General features: G+C 46.2%; 1 protein-coding gene across 2 annotated transcripts in view; it reads left to right on the top strand.

Moving 5' to 3' along the window:
* The first annotated feature begins 545 nt into the window (after window positions 1-545).
* Window positions 546-16,761, top strand: part of tn (tripartite motif containing protein thin) — a 68,679-nt gene continuing 52,463 nt past the window's right edge. For both annotated transcript variants that reach the window (XR_006772923.2, XM_045743247.2), the window contains exon 1: window positions 546-712. The gene's annotated coding sequence lies outside the window, so the exon portion shown is untranslated. The remainder of the gene's footprint in view (window positions 713-16,761) is intronic.

Consider the following 16,761-nt stretch of genomic DNA (forward strand, 5'->3'; position numbering starts at 1 on the left):
ACACCATTCAGGATTCGCAATCCACGGACTCTTGGTTAGAATCCTGGGCGATTTACCTGATGTGTCTGCTGGCCTGGGTATAAATTGGTACCTGGGAGTTGGTCAGCTGCTTCGGGCTGCATCTTGGGGGGGATGCCTGAGAGGGCGTGACACATGTGTGAAGTGGATATGGTAGAGAAAATTTGGTTGGAAGTTAAATACATTGGACAACTGACGATTAGGAAGGCGGGGGGGGGGGGGGTTCCAAGAGGTAGCAGCTCGATCGTGCACGCACACGGACGCACGCACGCACGCAGGAGAGAGAGAGAGAGAGAGAGAGAGAGAGGGAGAGGGGGAGAGGTGGCAGTTACAAATATAGTCTGGGTGGCAGACCATGTGCTGCTGCTGCTCTTGCAATAGGAAAACCGGAGGGGGTGGGCACCCAGTCGCTCTTACCTACCCCCCTCTTACTCCCCTTCCCTCCCTTACCCCCACTCTCCCCGCCCCACACACCGCCATCCCCCCCTCCCCCCCTTTCCGCAGCTTGTGGCACAGCTGGCCCTCTGTGGCACCAGTAGCCTCAGTCCTGGTGCCGGTGAGTGTGAGCGGGCACGTATACCCCTGCCGGTGTGCGTGTCAGTGCGTGTCCACTCCTGTGTCGCCCGGCTCTCCGTGTCCGACCCCCTCCACCTTATATGTTACGTGTCGCGCCCCTTCTCCCTCTGGCACCTCGGTAAGTATCTGATGGAGAGACCTCTTCGGTCCCCTCGTCTGTTGGGGGTGGTGTTCTGGACTCCTCGTCTGTTGGGGGAAGTTGTGGGTGGTGGGGGTCTGATGGGGAGGGTTGTGGTGGTGGTCTGTACCCCTGGTCTGATGTGGGGGTTGGTGGTCTGGACCGGTGGTCTGTTGTGGATGGTCTCGACTGGTTGTCTATTGAGGGGGTTGTGGGTGGCGGTCACCCCTATTGAGGGGTGGTGGTTTATTGTGGGGTTGTGGGTGGTCTGAACCGGTGGTCTGTTGTGGGGGAGGGGAGTTGTGGGTAGTGGTGGTCTGTTATGGGGGGGGGTTGAGATAAGAGGACACGGTTATGATGAAATCTTTCTGGGCTCTTTAATTATTAAGTGTTATAATTACTATTATTTTTAATTATTTCTATTTAAATAATAGAAATTGTTAAACCAATTGGTCGGGTGAAGTGTTCCTTCAGGTGCTTAGGTCTCCCGCCAAAAGATTTCCAAACCAGCCATTTTTGTAAGCAAAATCAAGGTCCTTCTGTTGTGTAGGAGCAGCAGCCAGGGACGACCAAGGATGCTCCAGTGTAAATGTTTAAGCATCAACAGTTTGAAGGGATTTCTTTCATCCATAAGTTCAGTTGGCGAAGAGTTTGGATGAGTGCTCTGTGGGTGTTCAGGTGGGTTGAAGATGTTCACACTACTGAAGTAGGTGAGTGACTAATGCTGTGTGGGAAGGGGGCCCACGTTGGCTCTGGTGTGGTGGGGAAGGGGGCCCACGTTGGCTCTATGGGGGCCCCAGTTTCTTAGCTGGCTCACAAATACCTACATACCTCGATACTAGGGAAAAAAATAATGTTTAGTGCAACAACCACCATTCTGAGTAAGAAGCTGTGAGGTGTTAAGATGGCTCAAGCCAAGATGCAACTTCTCCAGGTGTCTCAGCAGGTGTTTGAAGAGTCTAAAAGTCCCTTTTAATTAGTCAACAGCTCGGGTATCGAAGTATTTTGACCCCAAGGGCCTGGGGGGGGGGGGGAGGGGGGGTATGCAGGTGTTGGAGAGGTATTTAGACCAGCCCCCTCCTGGGGGGGGGGTGAAGAGTGTGTGGAAGAAAAGTGCTTAAATTGAACGCGGTTGGGCAAAGTGGCAGGTTCAAGATTCCGGTGTTTACCAAGGGCAGTTCTGGTTGGTTGCCTCCTCACTTGAGGTGGTTCACTTGAGGTTGAGAATTGTGAGACACACTTAAGAACTTTTTTTTTTTATTCGCATGTTCTTAAGTTATCAAGTGCGCCGAGCACCTTTGTTTATATTTCAGGAAAAAAAATAACTTTTCGACCTGCTAATCTTCGTATTAAAGGGCACCATTTGAGATTTCCCAAGTGTTGGTTAACTTCGGGAGTGATTTTAGAAGAATCTTAAACTTATAAATATATTGGGGATTTTCATGGCAGTTGACTTGGTGTTTGAAAGCAGGTTTTAATACTTAATAAGTTTCAATGCTCGAATGGTGGGGGGACGTGGGGGGGGGGGGGGTTTGAAAGTATTCGACCAGTAGAGATTGTGTAACAAGCGTCAAAAGATTGTTACTTGCTTAGCTAAACGAACTCAGGGGTTCAGTTCCTGAACCCATTATGTGCCTCTGTAACCCTTTCCACCACCGCCTACGGGATGGGTATGGGGTGCATAATAAAGAGGACCAAAGGTGGGATTCAAAAATCTATTTCATGCAGTAGTTTAGTGTTGGTGGTGGTGTAAGCGTTTGCAAATACCAGTGAACAGAGAAACCTTTCAGACCCTCAAAGTGTTCTTGACCATTAATTAAGGACTCTGGGACCTTCTTGTCGAGGTCCTAGAGTCCAGGACCTTGTGTGCGCGCGCGGGCGTATGTTCGTACGTTTAGTTCTTGGGTCCTTTCCTCTCAGGCATGAGGAAGAGTTATCTTTATTTCTTTCGGATGCGGTCTTCTGTCCTTGGCATCGATCTCCATAGCCTTGCACATGCTGGTATTGAAATTGATTAGCCACTTGTTAAACCATTCTTGCACTTTGTGCAAATTGATTTTGTAGCTAATTGCAACCTTCCTGCAAAGGCTGCCATTGTCCTCATTTGTGTCATTAGAAAGTTCCGAGAGGCGGAATCCCTCCCCTCCCCTCCCCTCTCCCTGGAGATCCTTAACATCATTGTCATTGTGATCCCGAGGAAAGTGGACTTGGTTATGCGCGGTTACACCTCTGCTTGTGTGGCTGTACAGTTGATGAGCAGACTCTTTTAACGTACTGTGCCATCAAGGTGCCAACCGTCCAAGTGGTTGGGCACCATTCCTTTCTTCCTTCCCTCTCATCCCAAATCTTTATCCTGACCCCTTCCCAGTGCTATATAGTCGTAATGGCTTGGCGCTGTCTCCTGAGAGCTCCCTTTCCCTTCCCATCAAGGCATGTGGGCAAGGTGGAGGCGTGACCACACCGTTTGGTGCTGGACTACTTTCTTGTCTCACAGTTGCGGTCGAAGGCCGCTTTGTTTTGGTCTACACTTCAGGGCCTCAGACCGCTTGATGTGGCCCCTCTGTACCTGATGCTACACCTCGTACAGCTTACATATGGAGCCGCTGCACGACTTACGGGCTATTCATGCCCGTGTCGTCAATCCGTGCATCACCTATCAACATTACTGGTGGAATGAAGGGTCAAATTATACATAAATAGGGCTTTTGTTTCCACACCACCGCGAGTAGCAGCGGGAGACGGGACCCAGCCCCAGCTCGCGGCTTTTGAAAACATGACCCACAAAAGATATAGATTGGTGTATCGTTCACGTTTCAGACCAGACCCGGGCGAGTGCATCATCTTCAGTGTCTTCTCACAGTTGTGTGAAGACAAAAGAAAATCCTTTAGCGCATAATATATGGTTCGGATTCTATCAGTTATGTTGATATGTTAATAAACATTATATGGCAGTTATAATTTGTATTTCGTATAGGTGTGTTTGTATTTATTAAATCAAATGGAATAGAGTTATTACGTGTAAATTTAGCGAAGTTTCCCTATGCTAATTGTTGACTTTCCCTCAGTACGCTGGCCACAATAGTTGCATAAGCCCATGGGGACGATTTATTGCTATATGAACACAGGCAAAATAAAAAAGCAGTAGGTGAAAGGAAACTTGGCCAAATATGTCCTGCCTTGGGAGTCCAACCTGGGCACTTTCTGTTGTGATTCGTGCGGAGGCGTGAAGACGTGCTTATTGGTGTTATTGTATTGTGCCAAAATTACTCGATATTTGGTTCGGTATCTAAGGTTGGGACCTTAGATACCGAACTTGGTACACGCTGATGATGGGACCTTAGATACACGCTTGCCGTCTTATAGACAAGAGACGCACATTTACAAGTCGGTCAGTAAAAGATGCTGGAGTGTAGTGTACTTTTAGTAGTGTAAAGTACGACGGACCGTGTCCGTTTTGCTTTTTTCGAGGGACACGGTCCGTCGTACCTGTTTTTCGTTACAGTTTTGAGGGGACACGATCCGTCATACCTGTTTTACATACCTGTTGCATAGAGTGAGGGAGGTGGTCCTTCAGTCTTGTCTCCTTCCGGCTGTGGCTCAACTCTAGTGTTCCAGCTGTGCAACCATAGAAATATTAACAATCCCGTTGTAAGATTGTAAGTATTTCACCATCAAACTGTAATGAAAGGCAAGGCAAGGTAATTATCAGGGACGAGAACAGTCATTGCGACTACATAACACTTGGAAGGAATAAGGATTTAGGATAGGACATAGGGAAGGAATGGTGCCCTACCACTTGCCACGTCCATGGCACGGTTGGGGATTGAACGCTGACCTGCAAGAAGCGAGACCATCGCTCTACCGTCCAGCCCAAGTGGTTGGGCCGTAGAAGTTATTGAAGATTATAAATCATTTACATAGTGTTCGTTGTAGTTGGATACTTTAGAAGATTTTTAACACTGTTCCACAACTGCAGGAATTCAGGTAACGCATCCTATTTCCCCGTCTGCCTAGCACCGCTGGGCGTTGACGGTACTTAGCTCCTGGGACTCGGCATTTACAGGCGACATTTTGTAGTATTCAGTAGCACAAGAGCATCACTACTGGGCGCTGTTCCACTTGCCAGTAATTGGTAAACTGGGAGAAAATGTATTATCTTCTACTGTGTTTAAAAATAAAGTTCATATGAGCTGTAGCAGGCAGACCTCTCGTCCTGAAAATAGTCTGAAACCTCTGGTTTAAAGCCCTCGACTGCCCCCCCCTCTTCTCCCCCCCCCCCCTCTTCTCTTTTCCCCTTTCCCAAAATAAGAGGGAGCAAGACCTTAATTCATTTTCACGTAAAGATGTGTACGTATTTATCTCTACATATTTTTTTTAATATCGTATTAATTAATGTTGTTTTTGTATGTACACGTTTTTTCTTGTTCCTTTACACGTGGATCACTCGGCGGCGTATTGGGCAATAAACCATTTGAAGGGAAGGAGATTAAGGACGTATTTTGACTCGTTCCAAACAGTTGGAAATGATAAGTTCACATTATTATTTGGCGGTAATATCTTGTATTGAGCCTTTTACAGTAAATAATGTAACAATGTAAAGAACATTACAATAATGTAACGTAGAGTAAATAATACGGACCGGTAAACGCACACATGCGCGTCCGCAAACGCAGACAGTCTATGGTACAAGGCTGAGTGTAGGACTGCTTACCGGGTGAAGAATTTGAGAAAAAAAAAAATATCAGTTATCACCAATTTTACTGAAGACCTCCAGGAGAATGGGTGAAGGTTCTTGCCTCTCCAGCAATACCGTAATCATTTACTCCTAATCCCTCAGTAGACCCTAAGAAACAAGGCAGGCATGTAAGATTTCCACTCAGACTTCGAAAACTTTTGTCTTGACACGAGTTTGAAGCCAAAAGGTAAACACAGGCTGCGATTTATGAGACAGTTGAACCATTAAAGTAATCACAGTCTCTCGGTGCTATCTCCTTGGTGTCGACCAGGCATGGCTGACCTCTTTATGTGCCAGGGATTAACGCCGAACCTCGCCTGATTTCGCACAAAGTCGCGTTGGCTTGGGAACTTCTAGGGATGAATTAGGGCCCTGGTGTTTCGTATCTCAGGGGCCCCTGGTGTTTTGTATCTCAGGGCCCGGGCTGCTTCAGGCGAGATGAAACGGTGACACGAGAAGAACGGAGGAGGAATGGGGGGCGTGGGTAGATAACGTCTCCGGGAATACCTGGTGGCATAAATATATGAAGAACCTTTGGGAGATTCTGGTGGGGATCGACGGACCCGCGGCGCAGTCTCCGACCAAGCCTCCCGGATGGTTGTCTGGTCAACCAGGCTGTTGGACGCGGTTGCTCGCAGCCTGGCGTATGAATCACAGCCTGGTTGATCAGATATTCTTTGAAGGAAGGCGTTTCTCCCCCTGGAAAGCGCTCTATACTTTGCGTCTTATTTTCCCCCCTAGAGAAAACGTGTGTCACTTTGCAGGAGGGACTCGCTTCAATGCAATGAAGTAGTCAAAGATTTTCGGAAATGTAACAAAATCTAGTTTTTTTTCTTTTTGGCTTGGAGGATATTAGACTGGTGCAGCAGGGAACCCTTGAGGATAGTGCTGCAATTAGAAGCGTGTACACAAGCACTATTTACATCGCCTGGTTGGGCACATGACATTTAACAGGTGTGGACCATCGGTGTTCTTTTGTTTTCACGCCGCCCAAGATGGCCGCGGGGTGACTCGCTTAGACCTGCTCAGAGCACTGCTTTTTTTTTGCTAAAGATATTATTCGCGAACCTTTTTAAAATCACACTTTTTATCACACTTTTTGTTTTTAACTACAACTTGCTTTAATACTTAAAAAATTTCATGCAGTTATACTCTGAAAGCCGATTTCAGGTCCGTCGCTGGCTTCGGGGCAGAGATCAGAGGAATCTCTGGGCTTGGTCCGCTCTTTACCTCGCGCCGAGCGCTCTTGACAAACCACTTTTCTTGTTGGTCGGATAAATTTCAAACGGACAGAGACGGCCTAGTATTTGTTCGGAATTCGCGTATCGGCCATTAAGAACTGACGTTTCGATTTACAGGGTTTCGTACCCAGTGGGACAGGATGTCGAGGCTACCGACAGAGCAACACCCACTGTACTTGGCCCTGGTGTCTTGTGCTCTCTGTGCCTCTTTGTCCTCGCTCTCTGGCCTCCGTTGAAGATCACCTCGAAATGGATCACCAGAAGACTTTGATGTTTCTTGAGTACTTCCACTCTGTTCCGGGGAGGACGACTCGCCTTTTCCACCCCCCAATCTGTTCCTGGGAGGCCAGCCCCCTCCTCCCACTCTGTTCCGGGGGGAGCCCGCTCCCTCTCCACCCAATCACTGCCAACTGGGAAGCCTCAGAAGCCAGAGTTCAGGATATCACCTAGCGTACTCGCTTTTTTGCCTCGTTTCCATAGTGACAAAATTTTGTGTGCGTGTGGAGGGGGGGAGGGGGGAAGAGGGGCTGCAGACCCCTGCGGCTCGTTGGCGTGTGGCATCCCTCTCACAGTGCCAACTATGGCACCTCGATGTTGCCACGCCAACTTGGAATCTAATATCCTGTGTGAGATTTGTGTGTGATAAATTGAGTAAATAGTGTGTGTGTGTGTGTGTGTGTGTGTGTGTGTGTGTGTGTGTGTGTGTGTGTGTGTGTGTGTGTGTGTGTGTGTGTCCTGAACTAGTTGTGTTTGCGGGGGTTGAGCTCTGGTTCTTTGGTCCCTTTGTGTGTGTGTATTCACCTAGTTGTATTCACCTAGTTGTGTTTGTGGGGGTTGAGCTTTGCTCTTTTGGCCCGCCTCTCAACTGTCAATCAACTGTTTACTACTTTTTTTTCCTCTCTCTCCCCACACACACACACACACACACACACACACACACACACACACACACACACACACACACACACACACACACACACACACCCCAGGAAGCAGCCCGTGACAGCTGACTAACTTCCAGGTACCTATTTACTGCTAGGTAACAGGGGCATTCAGGGTGAAAGAAACTTTGCCCATTTGTTTCTGCCTCGTGCAGGAATCGAACCCGCGCCACAGAATTACGAGTCCTGCGCGCTATCCACCAGGCTACCAGGCCCCCCTTGTTCGTTATTACGAAGCCAAGCAAGGCTCGTGGTGCAGGCTCCTCGTACTCAATATAAGGCACACCCACCATCGAGTAATCCAGTCTATAGACTAAGTGGTTTATAAAGTCTACGGAAAATGAACCGCCAGTTTACCTAGTGAAAAGTCATTAGTAACATCAGCTATTTACCCATGTACAAGTTACATGGAGCTTAGTAATCATTGGCATTTCCAAACTCCAGCTAGATGTGGTTAAGTTAAACTAGTCACTCGGTTCATTTACATAAAACTTGGTAACATTGGTACATTAGACTGTAGTTAAAAATGCAGTTTTAATCACAGGTTTGTGATTAGCTGGGAAATCAGTGCGAGCTTTATCAAAACTTTAGTCATTATGGACTGTTAGATCAACAGACCTAACAAAGTTAGTCACTGGAACTCTCTCAAAACTTAAGTCCCCCAAGGACGGGCAATTTCAAAGTCTGTAATCACTTAAAAATTAGTTAGACGTTACCAAGCCAATTGGGACTAAGTCCCCTCACGGACTGACAAATATAAAGTCCCTTGAAACCACAAAATTATCAAACGGGAGAAACATTTGTACTTTTAACCAGTACTAAATGTAATTAAACATTCGTAGATGTTCACTTTCATAGGAAATTATACACGCATTCACCCGGTTGGTTCAGCTGGGATGACGCGCGCACATCTAAACAATCAGTTTAAACATAAACAAATCAGTGACCTCGCTGGCCTCCATATTCTTAGTGAGGAGATGAGACAAAGAATATAAGTTTGACCCTGATGCTGCTTGTGGCTTCACGGGCTATTCGTGCCCGTAATATAATTACGTGATCGGCGAAGCACGGAAACGTTGCAAGAGGAAGCAAATGGTTTCATCAACATAGGAAAGCTACATTGTGTTAGTGTCTCGTTCCGATAGCACAGTATTTAGTGCACCTGAAAGTAATATACGCAGTGGATGGCGTATTTAGTGCTTGAGAAAGTAGGCATTGTATGTACTAGCTCTATCTATAAATCCATCAATGTTTATATCTCATCTTGTATGTATGTACTTTACCTGAATAAACATTTGATTTTGAGTAATATACGCAGTGGGTGGTGTATTTAGTGCTTGGGGAAAGTGATATACGCAGTGGGTGGTGTATTTAGTGCTTGGGGAATGTGATATACTCAGTGGGTGGTGTATTTAGTGCTTGGGGAATGTGATATACTCAGTGGGTGACGTATTTAGTGCTGGGGAAAGTGATATACTCAGTGGGTGGTGTATTTAGTGCTTGGGGAAAGTGATATACGCAGTGGGTGACGTATTTAGTGCTTGGGGAAAGTGATATACGCAGTGGGTGGTGTATTTAGTGCTTGGGGAAAGTAATATACGCAGTGGGTGGTGTATTTAGTGCTTTAAGAATGTAATAGTGTGCAGCGAGCGACACCTTCCCAACGCTAACAACGCCGACAACCCTGTCACCTGTCGGCCATACCGCAAACTACTTGGTATCAAATCTGCTCCATCACCAGGGCGCCTGTGACTCCTCCTCCTCCTTCCACCAGTCTACTTCTTCAGCCAACAGATGGCGTTGCTAGTGGCGCCGACACCCTTGGATTCTCGCTGCTGACTAGGCAACGGCCAATTGAGATTTTACCTGAGGACAGGAAGCCGACGGTTTGTCAAAGGCCCACCCCCTTCCATTGTCCCTGATCTTTTCCAGCTGTATTTTAAAACCTAGCTGAGTTGTGAGATATATTGCGATGTATTTGGCCGGGAGTTGGCCGATTCTGAAGCCTCCATGTGGCTAGGATTAAGTTATTTTGGTACCCACGTTACTAAGATCGGCTTGTTTTGGTACCCCAAGTTACTAAGATAGGAAGGTTTTGGTACTCTTGCGGTACTGGGATTTACCGAGTTTGGCCCCACATTCCTCCGATCCGTTTATTTTGGTCCCAACTTCGCTACAGCTGACGAGGGGGGAAAGGGTTTAAGGTTTGGTATGCAGGTATCGCCCCCCGATACTCCTCGCTAGGATTAACTACAGACCTTCCCCCTGATTCATGCAGATAGGCCCTGGGTAACCGAAAGGTTTACGTGGGTCTAGACCCGGGTAACCTGGCCTAGCAAGCTCAGCACGCAAAGCTAAGCCACCTAGCCGTGGTGGCTAGGTTCAGGGGGAGCCCCGTAAGGTGAGGCTGTGGCTGTTTAGTGAACTCGCTAGAATGCTTTGCCTTTAGTCACCCTCGGATTAGCGAGATATCCAATTTAAAGTCTATTTCAGTGTGAGGAGCTGCCGAGGGCGGGGTAGAAGGGGCTGGCGAGGCGAGGGGGAGAGATGGCAGGCTGTCAATTTCATTATATAATCGTGTTAGTCTATATAGCACGATATATATATAATATATATATATATATATTGTATAATAATTGCCTTTTATCTTCTCTGCGTTTCTTTAATATCGTTAAAATTGTAATAATTACTTTTGTTTGCTTTGGCTTCACTCTGCATCATTTTATAATGGGCGCAAAAGTACTGTCCTATACTTACCGGTATAGCACAGTACTTTTGCTGGTGCCGCCGACACCCATGGATTCTCGCTTCTGACTAAGCAATGGTCAACTGAGATTTACCCGAGGGCCGGAGATTTACCTGAAAAACTGCGGTACGGGCGACAGGGAGAGAGATTTACCTGAAAAAGTACCGAGAGAAAACTTTCTCTCGTCCTCATCTCACACAGACAAGGATGCGAATTGTAACTATGTTTCGGCCTTGGCGGATGACGCTGTAATCTTGGTGAGAGTTGACAATATAGAAGACACAGCCAACTATAATCTGATGTGAATAAAGTCTTTCAATGTGCCACAAAAACTATGACGCTTAATGAGAATTAGGTTCTAAGTTACTACGCTATGGGGAGGTAAAAATAAAATATGAAAACAGAAGCCACTTACAAAATGCACTCTAGCCACACTGTTGAAAGAAGGAAAGTTTAAATGATTTCGCAGTCTTCAGGTTGCTTTTAAAGAACACAATAAAAGGTATCTGTCACAGCTGCAAGGAAAAAATCACAGGTTGGATAACCAGAACCTTTCAAACAGAGGATGCCTTACCAATCATTCTTTTCGAGACACTAAGTAGTTTAATAAATATCTAGGGTGTGGATACTTTACAAGTATCCACACCCTTGTTCTCTCTAGGGTGGAATATTGTTGCACACTAACAGTCCTTCATTCAAAGCTGGAGAAATTACTGAACTAGAGAGCATGTAGATATCTTTACCGCTAGAATCCACTCGGTAAATCTAAATTATTAGGACAGGTTAACAAATTAAATCGGTCTTTCCCAGACCACAGATGGGAGAGATGCATAATAATTTACACAGAACATACAAGGACTAATTCCAAACCTGCACACAGAAATAACACCACAGAAGACCGGGACACATGGCAGGATGTGCAGAATACCCTCCCTCCCCCACCCATTGAAAATTAGAGGTGCAATAGGCACGCTCAGAGAGAACTGAACATCAAAAGCCCAAGACTTTTAAACTCTTCCCCCCTCCCCCCCCCCCTATACACATAAGAAGCATAGCTACCGACCTAACAAGCGTTCAAAAGAAAACTTAAAAACTCCTCCAAAGGATGCCTGATTAACCAGGCAGTGACTCGTATGTCAGCCGCATTGAAACAGCTTATTGTCCGGACCATCAACGAGGAAGATTGGTCACAGACTGGCAGCCATAGGGACGTTGATCCTCTGCATCATCGACAAGTATATGACAGGTACATGATCTGTTGTTAGTTTTCACCCAAGTTTAAGGTTGTTGTGCAGGTTTGGAGGCCAGGTGAGGAGACGGGTTTGGAGGCCAGGTGAGGAGGCAGGCTTGGGGGCCAGGTGAGGAGGCGAGAGGCAGTCCATTTGGGCAGCATTTCTCGTCTCGGATTACTTGATGTAGCTGTGCCAACGTGATTGCATAACCTCTGGTCTCTTGCTCTCCCTCCCCCCTCTCCCTCCCCCCTCTCTCGCGTGCTCTGGCTCTATATTGCTGTCGTTCTCTCATTCTCACTCTCCCTCACTCTCTCCCACTCTCTCCCACTCTCCTCAATAATAATTGATGGCATTGGGTGTAATTACACCAACCACTTTAGTAAAAGTATATAAATACACACGTTTTCCATCAGTCCATAAGGCTGATGTTGAGTGTAGAGAACACGTGTGTGGGGGGGTGGGTTGAGGGGGGGGGGGGTGTCTGGGGGTAGGTGGGTGGGGGTGGGGGGAGGTTGTAGTAGGTAACAGTGTGTTTTAAATTAAGCCTAACATGGCTTGTATTAGGCCTAGGGTTTAAGGCTAGGACAGGTTAGGTTGTATTTGTAGTTTGTAAATTTGAAGTATTCCAGTGGTACAAAACTAACATTTTTGGGTCGATTTTGTTAATGTTTGTAGACACGACCAATTGTGGTTAGAAGCAATTTAACTTTAGGAGGCTGGGTTGAAATTAAAATCTAACACAACTCTAGTGTAATGAATAATAATAATTTTTAGTTCTCTAGACAAAGTTATTGCTGAACGGTTATCTTATCTTGAAGTTATCTTGATGATTTCGGGGCTTTAGTGTCCTCGCATCCAGTCTTGCCGCATCCATATGTCCCCGCATCCAGTCTTGCCGCATCCATATGTCCACGCATCCAGTCTTGCCGCATCCATATGTCCACGCATCCAGTCTTGCCGCATCCATATGTCCACGCATCCAGTCTTGCCGCATCCATATGTCCCCGCATCCAGTCTTGCCGCATCCATATGTCCCCGCATCCAGTCTTGCCGCATCCATATGTCCCCGCATCCAGTCTTGCCGCATCCATATGTCCACGCATCCAGTCTTGCCGCATCCATATGTCCACGCATCCAGTCTTGCTGATCGTCCCTCTATCAGAGATTAGCTTCGTTAGCTGCAGCAACACTACTACTTCGTTGTTGTTGTTTTCACACAACTTACGAAGCTGCAATATGTGTTTTTCTTTTCCAAATCCAATCCTGCATGTCTTTGGAAGCGAATCGTCTCCCTTTTGATGATAGCGATTATGGATTCGGATCTTATCATATATTAGTTAAATGGTCTGACACTGTCGCGTTCTTCATATTGATGTAGTTGAATAAATTATGAATACTCAAAAATATATTATCACGAAACTAATACAGCCGAAGTCAAGACTGTTGTTTTGGATTCTAGATTGTAGGTCGAATGTCAATATGATTCTCGGTAGAGCATAGATGGTTAGAGGGGTACCTTCACTCCAGCACCATCTGGGTTTACAGCGACACTTTTTATGGTAGAGAATAGTAGGTCTACCCTCACTCTGGCAGTGTCTATGGAGAGGTTTTTGCCCTCCAACCCTCCCCTACACTCTCCAACCCTTCCCCTACGCTCTCCAACCCTTCCCCTACGCTCTCCAACCCTTCCCCTACGCTCTCCAACCCTTCCCCTACGCTCTCCAACCCTTCCCCTACGCTCTCCAACCCTTCCCCTAGGCTCTCCAACCCTTCCCCTACGCTCTCCAACCCTTCCCCTACGCTCTCCAACCCTTCCCCTACGCTCTCCAACCCTTCCCCTACGCTCTCCAACCCTTCCCCTAGGCTCTCCAACCCTTCCCCTACGCTCTCCAACCCTTCCCCTACGCTCTCCAACCCTTCCCCTACACTCTCCAACCCTCCCCCTACACTATCCAACCCTCCCCTTACACTCTCCAACCCTCCCCCTACACTCTCCAACCCTCCCCCTACACTCTCCAACACTCGCCAGTATTTTAAATCCGAACAATGTTAAACATAAGTTAGCAAATGGTTTTATTAAAACGCTGAGCATTTAAGAAAATTTATGGCCTGTGTTGTGAAATTGGTTAAGTGGACCCACCCTTCTGTCACCGCTGTAGAGGGTCGTGGGCGGTGTTGGTGGGGGTGTGGGCGGTGTTGGTGGGGGTGTGGTATGGTGTGGGTAGTCATTGGTGGGGTGGGGGAGGGGAAATGGGGATCAAGAAGAGAATGTGGAGGAGACAGGTTCTCCTGTCTCCTCCAGAGAGAACGGGTGAAGGGCCACGAAAGAAAATGTGTGCTACAGGAAGAGTGGGTAGACTTTGTGAAAGTGGAGACTGCGAGAGGTGGAAGGTACTACAAGGTACTACAAGGTAGTAGTGGTAGTTCCACTTAAGACTGGAGGAGTTAGGCAGAGTTAAGGGGGTTGTGGGACTTTAGATTCTGACGAAGGAATAATAAACATAGTGATTTAGCACCTGAAACGCCTGTAGTACAGGCACTTGGAATTTATTTGATTGCAATACTGAAGATATTAGCAACAATGACCTTTTTTTAAAAGGGTTTAATTCAGTGGGTGTCACAGGGCATCTGTGTACACCCAGTACACACTACCTTCCACATCTACGGATGTATGCTGTACATTTTGAATGATAACCCTTTCACTAGCGTTAATTAAAAAAATAACATTTTGATTCAAATTTTTATATTAGTCCATGTTATAACCCCAAATATAACGCGCCTCCACTTCCTTTTTTAGAAACCCCATAGATTCATATGGTCGTTGTAGCCCATACGGACGTTTCTGGCACAATGGTATTACCGGTGCATTGGTTTATCCTGGGCAATGGTCTAGTGAAGGAGGAAATGTATATGTTTATCTCTCAGAATGTTCGGTAATATGTTTATTGTTTGTGATGTGTGTCTATGTATGTATTAACACGATGTACTGAACGGGGTGAGAATAGCTTGAGCTACCTCATCCCTTGGTGTGTATTTTACCTCAATAAACTTATTTCAATTTCAATTTCAATTTCAATGGTCTAGAATACGTTGCACCGAGCGTGAGCGACGGCGAATGTCTCCCAGTGAGCTTATGTATATTGGAGCCTGGGATGTGAAGGCTTCTGTATAGGGTTCGGTGATGCTAATATTAGTCAGGTGGAGACGATCAGTCACATTAACGTGGCTTATGAGGACTAAACTTCACCAGAAAATGAGGAGACGACGACGTCCTGGATTATTATCAAGTCGATAAAGTTTGTTGTTTTAATTTGAACTTATCAAGACAGTCGATTGGATAATGGTCCTGGACGGACCGAAACGTCGTCATCGTCTCCTGATTTTCTGGTGTGTGGATTAGTCTTCATTGGTCTGGTGGTTGTCGGTGCTGTCTTTCAGTGTGGGAGTTTTCGCAAGTGTGGGTGATCGCTTGGGTTACATCCCTCCGGTCACCTTATTCCTCTTCTGTGTGTATCCCTTCCATTCTTCAACCCTTCCTCCCTCCCTCAATCTCTCCCTCCCTCAATCTCTCCCTCCCTCAATTTCTCCCTCCCTCAATCTCTCCCCACCATCCTCGCCTTGGACACTATTGCCAAGGCAGGTACGATAGGTATTCCGACTTTCAAGGTCTCGTTAGCAGGTCGAGAAGAGCCCAAGAGATTCGACTAGAGTAATAATTTAAACAGTTCACAGTTTTTTTTGTTTGTGGCGAGGAAGGACTCATTCTGTACCCAGCGGTGTATGCTGGGTACAGCACACACCGCTGCTGTACCCAGCGGTGTATGCTGGGTACAGCACACACCGCTGCTGTACCCAGCATACTCTGCGAGGGTCAGAGTATTTATAAAGGTCCCTGGGCTTTCAATATTCTCAGTAGTGAAATACGGGAGAGAATTAGATTTATTGGGTTTTTCCGTTGTTTGTGATTAAAAGAAAATATTGACTGAGAATATTATGTAGCAGTCCGGTTATTATATTTTAGTATTTCAATTAAACTGTCAAATGTTTCCGACGTCATTCAATGTTTATAAGAACAATTTGCATTTACGATGATGAGATGAGATCATCAGGTGATGATTTGTCACGTGATGCTGCAAAGGTGCACAGTCTCACACGATGAGCTGCTTTGGGATACTTTGTTCTGTTTGGGGGAATTATTTAACATTTGACTTATAATTCAAATGTTTAGCAAGCGATGAATCTTTGGCCTTAGTCCTGTCCAAGGTGGGTCAGGATAAAGTTCGAGTAAGGGCTGTAGTAAGCTTCGTTGGTGACATCTGAAGGCTGACCTGGAAGGTGGGAGGAGAAAGGGAGGTCGTCCTCAAGATACACACCTAACGCTTCAACTTAAACTGTACTATGATCATCTATCTTTTCTTGCGATACAGTCAAGATCTGTAGTATTGTCAGGTGTTCAGTCTTGCCAAACTTATTTTCTTAAGTGTCATTCAAATTCATTTGTCCTATTCTTCCCTGGTGTTATATAATCACGTAACGCTCTGATAATTATTTTATTTTTTTATATATAAAAGAGTTATTACAATTCTTGTAAAGCCACTAGCACGCATAGCGTTTCTGACACTTAATCCTAATTTTCCCTGGACCCGCCAAATCGTGTAACAACCAGGTACCCATTCACTCCTGGGTGAACAGAGGGTACAGTTAAGGTTTTGCGCCCAGTCATTCCTCCCCGGCCCGGATACGAACCCAGGCCAAAGCCCTCGCAAGGCGCCGGCAGTGTGTGTTACCACTGCACCATGAAACTGTTTGGGGCCCGAGCCTCGGACGTTATTCTTTACTCTAAATCTTAATCTCTAAACATCACATTGATCATATGTGATGTTTAGAAACGAAAACCGAAAATGGGGAAACGAAATCCCCATTTTTTGTTTTGAGAATTTTGCGCTTGAATTATGGAACATTAAGAAAGTTTCTCGTGTCATTAGGAAAGATGTTCAAATGGGCTAATATCGTAGGGAGAGGGGAAGCGAGTGGATGAGAACGAACCAGTCAGTAGCCAGTGTCCTTAGAGCTACAGTTACAATAGCTTCTCACTCTCTCTTACAAAGGCGATATAAAGTTTAAACTAAAGAACGGCTTGTGTGTCTAGGTGAG

The sequence above is a fragment of the Procambarus clarkii genome, chromosome 31, assembly GCF_040958095.1.
Source record: "Procambarus clarkii isolate CNS0578487 chromosome 31, FALCON_Pclarkii_2.0, whole genome shotgun sequence".
Taxonomy (NCBI): Eukaryota; Metazoa; Arthropoda; class Malacostraca; order Decapoda; family Cambaridae; genus Procambarus; species Procambarus clarkii.